The sequence below is a fragment of the Mycteria americana genome, chromosome 20 (assembly GCF_035582795.1).
Source record: "Mycteria americana isolate JAX WOST 10 ecotype Jacksonville Zoo and Gardens chromosome 20, USCA_MyAme_1.0, whole genome shotgun sequence".
Lineage (NCBI taxonomy): Eukaryota > Metazoa > Chordata > Aves > Ciconiiformes > Ciconiidae > Mycteria > Mycteria americana.
In genome coordinates, this window is record NC_134384.1 from 458,353 (window position 1) to 470,615 (window position 12,263).

The following is a 12,263-nucleotide window of genomic DNA, read 5'->3' on the forward strand; positions in this document are numbered from 1 at the left end:
AGCACACAGCTATGTACTATAATTATATGCAGTGTGGCTTATAATAGTTCATTAGATTGTCATCAGATAGGCATAAGGCAATGACAACTCTTACTATCTCATTTATAATACTCTAGAGAACAGCTGATTAAGACACAAAGCAACCTAAATCACTGGGGAATGTTTCCTTCGGTTTGGAACAATTCTTTTTCTTTTTTTGTCACTTTTGATAACAGAAATGCTGCATTGCTGACAGCTCAAAGTTCCCCTTCTGGTTGCACACGCCAGCAAAAGTTTGAGTAACAAATGTGCCTTTGATGCATCCTGGAGGGAAAGTCTAATCGGCAGGCGGGTCAATAACCACAGAATACAGACATATTTGGTCTTCAGAAGCCTTTGATCAGTCTCCTCTGGTCCAGCTGTTCTGCTGGGGCACAGCTATTTTAATGTGCATTAGTTATTTTTCTCTGGGTATTGATATGGGCCTCTCAGCGTTGTGTAGGAAGCCCGTAGTCACTGGTGGGCAAGGCGATGGTGGAAGAAGGGAGTTTCGTCTCCAGGTCCCGGCTGGGGAGCCCAGGCCAAGGATGGGTTAGGGTCTGTCCATCGGCAGAGCCAACTTCGGAGCGGGAGGCTGGCCCGGCACCGCCGAGGACGTCTGTGCGCTCGTGGTTGCCTGCTGCTGCTCTGGCCGCCTGCTCGGCTCTGCCCGGCACGAGCTCTGCTGCCGTGTCGGCTCTGCAATACGAATGACTCTTGCTCGGGGTCACTGAGTGCTTCTGCACGGTGTCCCCAGCAGCGTGCCGGCGCTGCGCCTGCCTCTGCACGTCTGGCTGGGGAGAGAGTGCTACCAGCGAGGAGAGAGCTGCAGCAGCACCCCAGCCCCGGGGACCGGCTGCAGCGTCGGAGACCTCCTCTGCCGCAGACGTTTGTCCGTGGGCGTCCTCTGCAGCCGCGTTGGGCTTGGCTTCCTTCCACACGGGGGGACGTAAAGGGGAGGGAGCGGGGCTCCAACGGCTGTGCCGAGACCCTTTTGCAAAGAGCTGTTCCAGATGTTACCGTGAGTCGCACTGCACAGTAAGTGTGACTGCCGTACTTGTCGCTTTCCTAAAAGCCCTGCAGCCAAGGTGATGGGTGGCGTGTTAACCCTCTCTCCAGTGCTGACCTTTTGGCCGGTCTTCCCACCCAGACAGATTTGAGATTTCTTTTCTGTTTCTAATCCATTTCAGCCGTGATCTGATCTGGGTTTTTAAAGATGTTTGGCTTATGTGAGCTTGCACTGAGCTACCCATCACCTTTGATTTGAAGAAAGGTGACTAAGGGAAAGGAACGGGCTGTCTTTTTCTAAGCTCAAAAGTCTGATTTCCTTTTCTCTGTAGAAGATGGCCCTGGATCCATAAAGTCCTGCGGTTGGGGAAGAACTTTTTTTTGTTGGCCTGTCGCCTTTAATACATAAGCTGGGAAAAGGATGTAGGCATAGGAGTGTCTGACTTGCGGCGGTCAGTCAGCAGAAGTCTCTAAGGGGAAGGTGGTGCGGCACTTTCAGCGGGGACGTTTGCAGCCGTGCACCCTGCGAGTCCAGCGCGCACGAGGCGCAGACTGTTCCGCCGGCTAACGTGGTCTGAACTGCAGCTGACTGCAGGCCACTGAAGACGGTTTCAACTTGCTTGACAGCGTGGTTGCCACAGTCTAAATGAACAATGAACTGAGTATTTCTTACCATGACAATTCAGCAATTCCTGCGGCAATTCCTCTGTCACTCACCTTTGGTATTACTGCTTAGCAGAGCTTTCGCTGAGCTCTTGTTAAGGTTGCACAGTATTTCATAGTTGTGTTTTGGCTGTCCAGAACCTGGTACCATGGAGGCTTCTCCTGCACGTAGCAGGCATGCAGAAGTCTTTTGCTTGTCAGCTATTCACTATTCTTTGCTTTTTTTTTTTTTTTTTTTTTGGCAATTAAATCTTTCTCCATTCTATTTCAGTGAGCAAAGCACAAGCTCCAGGCTACCAAGGCCTCCTCTTACATTGCATTCCTTTGTTTGGTGTAGTATGCATTTTCATATGTATGTGGGGTTTTTTTCTTTTTTTATTATAAATACGTACATGCATGTAAAGTACCTCATTGTTGACTCTGCACTTGAAAATCACCTTTGGTGTTTCCCTATTAATTACTCTGTTCAGATTTTCTTCTGCTTTTTTTAAACTCAGCCTGGGGGACGGGTGCACCTCCCTCTCCTGTATCTGAGTGCATTTACCGTATGGTCCCTGGGTGATAAAAGTACCAAACCACAAACTGAAAAATGCCAGGTAGTAAAGGGTATGGTAGCCTCTGTTTTCCCCACCTTTTCTCTGTTTAATGCACTTGTCTAATCAGCTCTCTCAGACCACCAGGTGTGAAGGTCCCTCCCGAGGGACCGGCACTGGGGCGCAGCAAGGACGAGGACAGCACGCGCGTTGCCCTCCCCGAGGGAGCGAGCAGCTCGCAGCCCTCCCACCTGTGCGCCTGCTTCCTCCAAGCCAAGACATAGCAGGAGCTTCAGCTGTAGCCTGGATATGTAAGCAAAAACAAAACCAGCTCTCTTCTCTTCTTGCAGGCAGCGCACAATGCAGGTGACTGCTCAGGGGGTGTCCCAGGACCCCGTCTTCTTGCAGAGATGAGCTGCCGCAGCCTCCATCGCAGCACGAGGAAACCAAGTTGGGTTTCCTGGCTGCACCCACACCCAGGCTGCTCTGCAGTTGCTGGAATAGTACTTTATTCCATGTGAAAATCTATTGTTTAAATGTTTTCTCCTTAATTATAATTTGAACTGGAGTTTATAAAATTTGGGACTTCGCAAGTACTGTCACTAACAAGCTGATAGCTGGTTTCCAGGACAACAAATTACACAACTGTTAAAGGAACAAAACTTTGCATGAAGTTGTCCGTGTCTCATGTTCTAGTTAGTCTCCCAGCTATAGAACCACATCCCCTGAAGAGTTACATTAAATGGTGAAAAAAGCCCTGGCATCGCTTAATGAAGGAAGTTTTGTCTGGACGGCAGTTATGAGGTTGCTCTTTGCACTTAGACTGTAGATCATAGTTGCTTGAAACACTGGATACCTGCAAGGTCTCCTTATGAAGCAGGTTGTCTTCATACTTAACGTGCAATAATGAGATGGTTTGAATTTTATAATCTTATATAATTACTCTCAAAATAGCGTCTGATTCATCCTTCCCTTTGAAGCTTATAGTTTGCATTCCAATAAGCTCTTGCATGGCAGGAACTCTGTGGTAGCAGCAAATTAATTTTTAAGAAGTTTTTTTCTATCTAACCGAAACTTTGGCATAGCCAGTTTGAGCATTCACGTGTCTATCTTCCTACAATCCGTTACGTAGCTGGGTGTGCACAGCAGACGGGGCAGCTCTGTCCGGGTCCCCGTGGAGCCTGTGCTGGCAGGAGGAAGCTGGTGGGAGCTGATAGTGTGAGACGCAGTGTCCAAGGACGGAGGAAGCACGTGAACGGGACAGATCTCCTTTTAGCTTCTAGCTTCGTGCAGGAGGAAGGTTGAGTTTGCAGAGCTTCCAAGGGCACATTTCAGAGACTCTGTGAATGCTTCCTCTCAGAACACCTGCAGCGTTCATCTCATGAGGATTTCCACCCCTCTGCTGGTTTGAGAGGGGAGTTTGCCATTGAGCTGCATATGATGAACTGAGCCTGAAAGTGCTCTTCATGTAAAACAACCTGTGAAAACTCTTCCTGCTTTCACGTTGTTTTCAATTCACTTTCGTTGGCTGCCTTCTGTGGAATTACTCGTGGTTGACAGAGTAACAAAACAAGATTTGGGCATGCTCCACAGCAAAAAGCAGCTGGAACCGCTGCTTGCCTTCGCCTAGAGAACCTCTGTAAAGCGTACCAGGGGCGTGGGAGGGTGCCGGAGTCTCCCAGGGTCCCAGCCAATATTTCGTACCATTGTGCTGCGCTGGGCAGCTGAACGGAATAATCAGTGAGTTTTTACTTACATTACCAAGAGACAAAACCACCCCAATTTGTTTCTTTCTGCATGGGTCGTGGTACCAAATATTTCTGTGACTTCATTTTCCTCTTGTGCATACTCTAAGGATGCGGCACTGTCCTCGGCCGGGCGACACTCCCTGTCCCCCTGCAAGGAAACCTGACAAGCAGCCAAGCTCCTGTTGGTGTGAGCAGGGTGTCAGCAGGTGCCAGGTAACCCTGGCAGCCGACCCTCGCTCCTGTTGTTCGGATCGCTTCCTGGCTAGGAGCAGTCTGGAGTGCCTAAGAGAAGGGGCCTGTCACCTGTGGGCCCGCAGGTGATAGATATCCCCAGCGCTCTCCACGTCTGCTGCCTGGCTTGCTGCTACGTGGGGGCTGCTCCGCAACCCTTATCCCCACCCACTGCATGAGATAACGTCTGAGGGACGACGGAAGCGCTGCTCCATCCATAATTTTTTTCTGACCCGGTCCTTTAACATCTGCTGAGGACTTGATGAAGTATTTTCCCCTCACTAACAACCCACCCCTCTGTGATCTTGTTTGAGCAGCAGCCCCTGCTGCAGAGCTTCACAACACATCCAGCTCCTGTGCTTTTAGGCTGCTTGTGAAAAGCAAATTGACTGCAGTTAGACTTTGAAGTGACAGCTGCTAATGACTTGTCTAGCTCAAGAATATTTCAGGACATGTTCCTATTGCTCATAGCTGCCTAGAGAACACAACCAGAAAATCAAGAAGAGAAGTGGTGCTGAAGTTGCAAATGACAACCAAATGGCAGCCAGTAGGCCTGCAGATGTGACAATGAAGACATCAGCAGAGGACTGGCATGCTGGACATAATCCCAGCAGAGGCAACTAGTGATCAGGCTGGCAGTGCTTCCCTCTTGCAGCCCTGTTCTCCGCAGACCCCCGCGCCCACTTAGCTGTGGGCTTTGTTACATAGAGCTGCTTGCCGATAAAAGAACTGAAGCTGGTGTGACAGGGACAATCTGATCTTTATCATTTGCTCTGTTACCATTCCCACGGCCGGGGCATGCTTGGGGAGGGGATAAGGAGCTGGCTGAGAACTACACGCTGCTGCACTGCAGCTCACCTCTCATCAAACGCAGCATTTCACGATTTATAAGACAGCCAATTTCCTTTTCAAAATCCCTGTTGCAAAGTGCTCTGCTTGCTACTGCACTCCTTGGTGCCTTGCAGGGTTTGTTCTGAGCTCTATTCCCAAAGGGGTAGTTCCCTTGCTCTGCTGTGGCTCGTCTTTTGGTTTTGGCTGCGGTGCTGCTGGATGCTGTGCTGCTGCCTTGGTTTAACGTTCGGTTTCTGTTCCATCCAGTTCCTGCTCCTTCCTCTGTAAAGCTTTAAAGCTGAACGGTGTTGCTAAATAAGCGTATCTATAGCTAGGACTTAATGGAAACCTCTTCCTTTTCCCCTGCTGTTGTCCTGTCCTCCCGTCTGCCCCCGCCCCAGGCGCCCGAGATTCACCACAGTTTCTCATGCCCGATTTCCAGCCCTCAGCTAATCAGTCTTACATTACTGATGCTTCTCAATTGAGAGAAACTTAGATCAGCAGTTGGTGGGTGCCTCACGTGGTCTTTTGTAGCCCCAGAGCTCCCTGTCTTCTCCTCCAGCAATAACTCTCATAGTAATCCATCATTTGAATGCGTGATTTCTACAAAACCCTACAGAAATAGAACAAAATATTCTCACAAGCACTGTTGAACAGAAAAATGTAGCAAAAATGGACAGAGAAGCCTGGAAATATCTCCTGACGTGGTGTGAGCAGTGGTCGGTATATTACACTGGAAGACCAGTCGTGCCGCCAGTACAAGCGAGGTTAAGGTACATCACCATCACCCCCTACCTCTGGGCTCTGCCGTCTCCTGTGACTGCTCTCCCAGGAGCGTTTGCTGTGGCAAGACGCTACATGCTCTAAGCCGTAGCTCAGAATAGCTGGGAGCTGCTTTTTCAGCTGAAGGAAACCTAGTGGGGAACAAAGCAGCCAGAGCTCTCCCTGATGCTAAGACTGGCCATGGGAAAACTTGCCAGTAAGAACCTCTCGCAGGGAAGATGTCCATTTGCTCGTGGCAGGATTGGGTCAGAGGCTTTGTCTGGGGCTGCGCATGACGACGGAGCTGTGGGACCAAACGTGCCGTGGCGGCGGTGCTGCCGGTACCCAACCGCAGCAGCGAGTCAGGTCAAGTGCCCTCACTGCTTTGGCGAGGGGGCCGTGCTGAGGGTGCTCCAGGGCCTGCAGAAACGCGTCTGTCCCCTTGCAGGTGCCGAGGGGCTCCGGGAAGAGGACCGCTGGGTCGGCGGCACAGGTCCTGGTGGCTGGTGGCTGGTGGCTGCTGCAGCTGAGCTCCTCCAGCATGACCCTGGCCCCACGCTGGGCCTCAGCCTACAGCATTTAATTTTTTCAGCCCCCCTTGAACTTCCACTCGTGGTATTCAAACTGTGTTTAAATCCAACAGGTAGCTGGAATGACTAATACATGCTGGTGTGCTGAGAGAGCCATCAAACGTATTTTGTTTTCTCTATGGGGAGTGGGTGGAAGGAAAGCTAAATTACATCTTCGAGATATTAAATATAACTCTTCACATTAAACTCAGAGTTATCCGTGAATCTCTTTAATGATTGCGCAAGCTACTTCACAGTAATAAAAGTCAATGTTGCCGTAATTAGACCAGTATTGTCTTGCAGTTAATAGACTGTTGTAATCATGGCTTTGTCATACTATTAATCTTTTTCTGTTTGGACTTTGCTAATTATCCCCTTTGGTAACTCAGTTTGGGTATTATGAAGTCATCAGGGACATAAAGCTAAAAGGTAATTCCACCATATTCTCTTAATTAGTTCCCATTCAAGATGAAACAAAATGAGTAGTTGTACTGATGAGCTGCTTTCTGAGTGCATGGGTACCGGGGCAAGGGAGGGGCTGGACTAGCCAAGAAATGATCCCCCTTTCCTAAATTGCTTTTAGCTTTACAGTTTTAAATTGCTCTGCTGTCCCTTTGTCCTGCCCTGGGCCACCTCATCTTTTTTTTGAAAGGCAGTAGAAAGTATTGATCTTCTCAGAAGTTTTATAGTTTTGAGCCATTCTGTGAGCTGTGTTGTAAGACTTGATAGCAAGGTTTTTAGATGTTACAAAAACAGTAAAAACACAAACCAAGAAGTCAAGTCAAAAGAGAAGCGAGATCATTTGCTGGTAAAGTTGATAGGTTTCAGACCGTCTCCTTTGTGCTCTTGGCATCCCCATTGCTCGCTGTCGGCTTCAGGTCTTTTCTGCAGTGAGATTGCTCTGTCAAAGAGCATTTCACTGCTTGAGTCCTCTGCCAAATATTCACGGTCGTGAAACTTGTTTGTATTTAAATGCTTGAATATGATCTGGTCTCTCGGCTTGCGTCCCTTGCCACTGACTCGGGGTGGCCCTGCAGGTCCCCGTGGTTGTGCTGGTCTTGCCACTGCTCGTGATGGCTCCAGGAGCACGGTGCTGTCCTGCTGCCCTGTACCTGGGAGAGGGACAGTCCTGGGCCACACGGCTCCAGAGTGTCACCCAGCCAGCTTCTCACCGCTTTCACCCCTGTTTCCTTTGTAGATACATAACTGCTCCTGCTGCAAGAAAACAAAGGCGCAGTGCTGTTTTTGTAACAAGTCGGTCTAAGCTGTTTGTGCCGTCTCTGAAGACTTTGATTCATTATTTTCCCTTATGCCAGGCTGCAGGGGTGGGAGATCAGCGTCTCCGTTGACTCAATTTTGACATTTAATGGTACCTCCTACTGCATCAGTGGTGATAAATGATCATTTATCATTAGCCTCTCAGGTACGGCTTGCTTTCTCCTGTTCACTAAAGGAAAGCAGAGCAAAGATTGTGATCTGTGTGGGCCTTCCCGTGGATGTGCTTGTGTCTATCCTGGCAGCAAGTGGCTTTCTGGTTTAGAAATCTGTTTCTCTCCATCAGCTGCTCTGATGGGGAATCTGTGGCACAACTCATCGAAAGCTCGTTCCTGGCCGAGAGGAGCCTTTCCCTGGTTCTCCTGGTGTGGAAATGCTTTTGGTGAAGGTCTCTGCTTTGCAGCGAAGGACCAGGACTGCTGGTGGTGGCTGGTGGTGTTGAGATGTAATAGTGCTTTGTGTCTGTAGGGATTGGGACAAAGTCTCAGTTCTCTGAGGAGCTCGGGTGCACACAGAAACATAGGGGGTCATAAATTCACAATTTCTCTTTTGCTTTACATACTATGCTAAACCTCTACCTCAAAAAGACCTTCATAAGTGAGGCAGACCATCCCTGAAGAAGCCGTCTCTGTTCCACTAGGTAAATAACAGCTCAGTGCCTTATCCTAAGCATATCAGCTCATGCAGGTAAATGTTCACGTCCATGTCCATGTCCTTCCTGCTGCTTGTTCTCCCCTCCCTCCTCGTTAGTCATGCGAGAGCTTCATCATTGCTGCTCTGTAGCCAAAAGCAGTTTCCAGCTGAGGGTTCCTCTGGGAAGGGGCTCTCTGTCCCATGGGGGAGCGAGACTGGAAAATAGCCATGTTAATTTGTATTTGCCACCTCTTCCTTTTAAGCTTTATCTTTTCAATTACAAGTGGTAATAAAATCCATTTTCCAACATGGCAATTTCTCCCGTGCCTCTCAAGGGAGCTGGGCTAGGATGAGGTACCAGCACCGAGTTAGATAAGAACGGGGTGAGGAATGGCTGAAGCTGTTCTGCACTTGTACGGCCCTGATAAAAAAGGAACAAATAACTCACTGTTATGTTTTTAGAGAAGAACAGAGTAGAAACATAGTTCTTGTATTTTTCCTCAGAAGGGACATTTCTCAGAGCAGTGTCGGGCCTCTGTCCCTTGCCGAGGATGGCGATGCCGTGAGCAGTGGGGGGGTTCCAGCAAGCTGGCTGCAGCACGGGAAGCGTTCGGTAAAGCAGAGGCTGAACTATTCCTGTGCTGCTCTGCGCTAGACGGAGCCCTTCCTTACTGCCGGACACAGACACGTCCCTCTTCGCCCTCCGCTCAGGAAGCCTTGGCTCCGAACGTTGCACAGGGTGGGATAATATAATCAAACGAGCTAATCTTTCCCCTGGCTGAGGTGTCCTTTTGGTCTGCGCTGTCTTTGGAGAAGTCTTTAGGGGAAGAGGCCTTGCCTCCATCCATGCCAGGAAATACACAAGCAACCTCTGGCCCTGGGGCATTTTCTGTGAGATAAGGAATTATCTTGGTTTTACAGTTTCTTGTAAGTTAAAGGACATTTAAAGCATAACATTTTGAATACTACATATTTTTTTTTTAAAAGTAACTGGTATTTTCAAATGTATAAGAGAGAGCTCATTAAATCAATGAAGGTCAGCTCTGTCCAACTGATATTTAAGTTTAATAAGTCACGAAAAAGTCTTGGGGAATTCAGTATCATCTTCAGACAAACCAATATTCTTCCCAGGCAGATGCTTAAAAAATGTCTGTAAAATCCTGATCCCTTCTACTTGTGTTTTATGTGAGCTGTCAGAGGAAAGAGTAGGAGGTCATGCATAAAAGTATCTGTGAATCCTGTCAAATACATTATGAATGCCAGCTCAGCAAGAAGTGACATGAGCTAAGACCTTCTCAAGCTGGCAACAGGTTTTCAGAAGGGATAACTGATTATTTCTGATGTTTTCCATTAATGAATCTGGTGTGCTAGCAGAGTCATGCATGCTATATAACTTCTTGGAATGGGCAGAAGTATCTTATCAGAAACTTTTCTGTCACATAACAACTCCCAGCAGTGACAGACTCCGCATTGTAACTGTTTCCTTTGTAACAACATAGACATATTTGCAAAAAGTCCAGGTTCTTAAGTTTTCTTATGAAACTGTTTGACACGGAGTTTCCTGGGCACAATTCCAAGACTTAAAGTATAGGAAAGTGGTACCTCTGCGCTCTCTGCTTTGGTGAGAATACATTTAGCCAAATCTCTAAGGAAGCTCCACTGCTGACTTGTACAATCCTATTCATTATTGAATAAGATGGGACCTATTTATTCACCCCAGCAGTGATCTGTAGTTTCACCTTGGAGCTACAGCAGAAAACAAATGGTGCAGTCTGGCCTGTACAGGAGGCTGGTGAGGAAGAGGAAAAGGTGCAAAACCTTCTGGATGGCATTTACTCTTTCCACCTGCACCTGCTGCAGCTTCCAGCCTTCCTTTGGAGTCAAAGAACCTGTGGGCAGTCAGGAAGCTTTGCCTCACGCTCTTAGTGAATTTGCTAGGCTCGGTAATTTTGTGGAAAAACAGTGCATTTCCTCTAGGAGATCAGAAACAACAGATGGTTTCCCAAGCGTTCGGTAGAACTGCTTTGTTCCGGCGTAGATGTCGCATTTTGTGCCTGATGCTTCCTTGAGATTTCACTTATAACAACTGATGCGAAAATCCTAAATATATGGTAGCTGTTGTATTCCCAGATAGCATGTTAGCAAAGTTCGATGATATAAATGGGTTCGTGAATACTTTGCTGCGATGGTTCACCAATGACAGTTGTTTGGGGTTTTTTTTTAATGATTTTAAATTCAGCTATTTTTTCAAGATAAAAATTTAGTCTTTCCTCATATGTTATAGATTTTCTCAGCCTTAAACATTAAATATCTTATTACAGCTGTACAAAACTAAACTATATGACCAAAGGAAACAGAAGGTCTTCTTATGTCTTCTATTTAAGGTAAAGCGTATATCAGGGATCACGTTTATAGTAGCTATGGTGAAGCACAGATGTGAGTCTCCCAGTTTATCTTCTGAGAGCTAAGCTGCCTGGTAAGGATGGATTTTGTAGGAGGTTGTTTTAAATGCAGTTTTTGAGTGAGTCTAGCGTTTCTTAGAGCTCCTGGAGGTGAGAAGCTGTTTGCCTTAAGTCCATTTAGACACGATATAAAGAGGTGCTGTCAGCTCACATGGACAAAACTGAAATATTCATACCTGAACGTCAGTCTTAACCGCCTTTGGCAAAGGGCCGCTCTGTGCCGCTCTGCCAAGGCAGGCTGTGCAGACCCCGCGGAGGAGGAACAGACCCCGCTCCCGTCCCGCCGGGTGCGAGCTGTCGGCCGCCGGGACAGGGCCGCTGCCCCGCGCCTCCCGCCCGGCACGGGCTCCGCTCCGGGGGAGCGGGGGGCTCGGCTCCGGTTTGGGAACCGGCCCGTGCCGCAGGAGGAGACGAGCAGCCGTGTCCTGCTGATCCCCTTCCACGCAGGATGCGCTGGCTTTCCAGCAGCTGCACCTGGCCCTGCCTCCCTCCAGTTAATTTTACAGGAGGCTTGTTTGTTATACTCACTAGGAGTCATTCCAGCTGTGGCTACTCAGACAATTCAGAAATACACACCTCTCGGTAGTGAATTAAGTAGCTGCTGTCTGGTTCACGTGGTAATGCAAAACGTTCATGGTCCAAGCATATGCATAAACGGAGGCGAGTAAGAGGTAATGGTTATTCTGTCTAAACTTCTGGAGTGTTTGATATGTTTTTGCCTGTCTTTCTGTCCTGACTTGCACTTAGGTAATTCAAGGAGTATAGCTTTACTGGTCACTACAAATAACACAGCAGGCAATCAAGGAATTGTCCTTGAACTCATACCAATCTGCAACTGAATCGTCCGTAATCCTGACACTGCAGACTTAACTCCAGTGCAAAACTTGTCTTCGTCTTCAGGGACCGGTATTCTTTGTGATTCCAAACTCTTGGAATTTTGATTTGGGTGGGAATCTGGGAATTAATATGCTGTAAGAAAGGAACTAAAAATAGCCTGTGTTTTCTCTTTTTGAAGTGCTGTGAATCATTTCACAGCCTAGAGCACATGTATATATCTATATATATCTTCCTTTTTTCCTGATTCTTCATCCATAAGTATGGAAGCTCCTTCCTCTCTAGAAAAAGATTGAAATGCTGAAATACATAGCATATGAGGTAAAAGTGACTCAGACAGTCAGAGAACATACACAGCTTGTGCGCTATTCAGAATAAGGAAGAATGTGTAGTACTTTCTGTACAGCCTCCTTCTATGCTTGGTTTCACTGCATCAGCAGCTTGTGATTTTTTTTTTTTTTGTATTGGTATTTACTTTTTATTCCCTATGGGCACATCTGGACAAGATGCGAGTGTTGACAGTACAACAACAATCTGCTTCCAGGGTCATGGTAGATAGATTTTTTTTTTTTAATATAGTGTCTGAACACCTGTGGTATGAAACAAAAAGGCAGTTTCTGCCAGTACAGCGCTGGAGCTGGTTTCTGTCATGCAATTCTTCTCGATTTCAGACTCAGCAGTTTGCCAATGCCACAA

The 12,263-nt window shown here is 47.6% G+C and overlaps 1 protein-coding gene across 1 annotated transcript in view; it reads left to right on the plus strand.

Moving 5' to 3' along the window:
* Positions 1–12,263, plus strand: part of SYT6 (synaptotagmin 6) — a 38,611-nt gene that overhangs the window by 8,660 nt on the left and 17,688 nt on the right. The gene's annotated exons all lie outside the window — the stretch shown is intronic.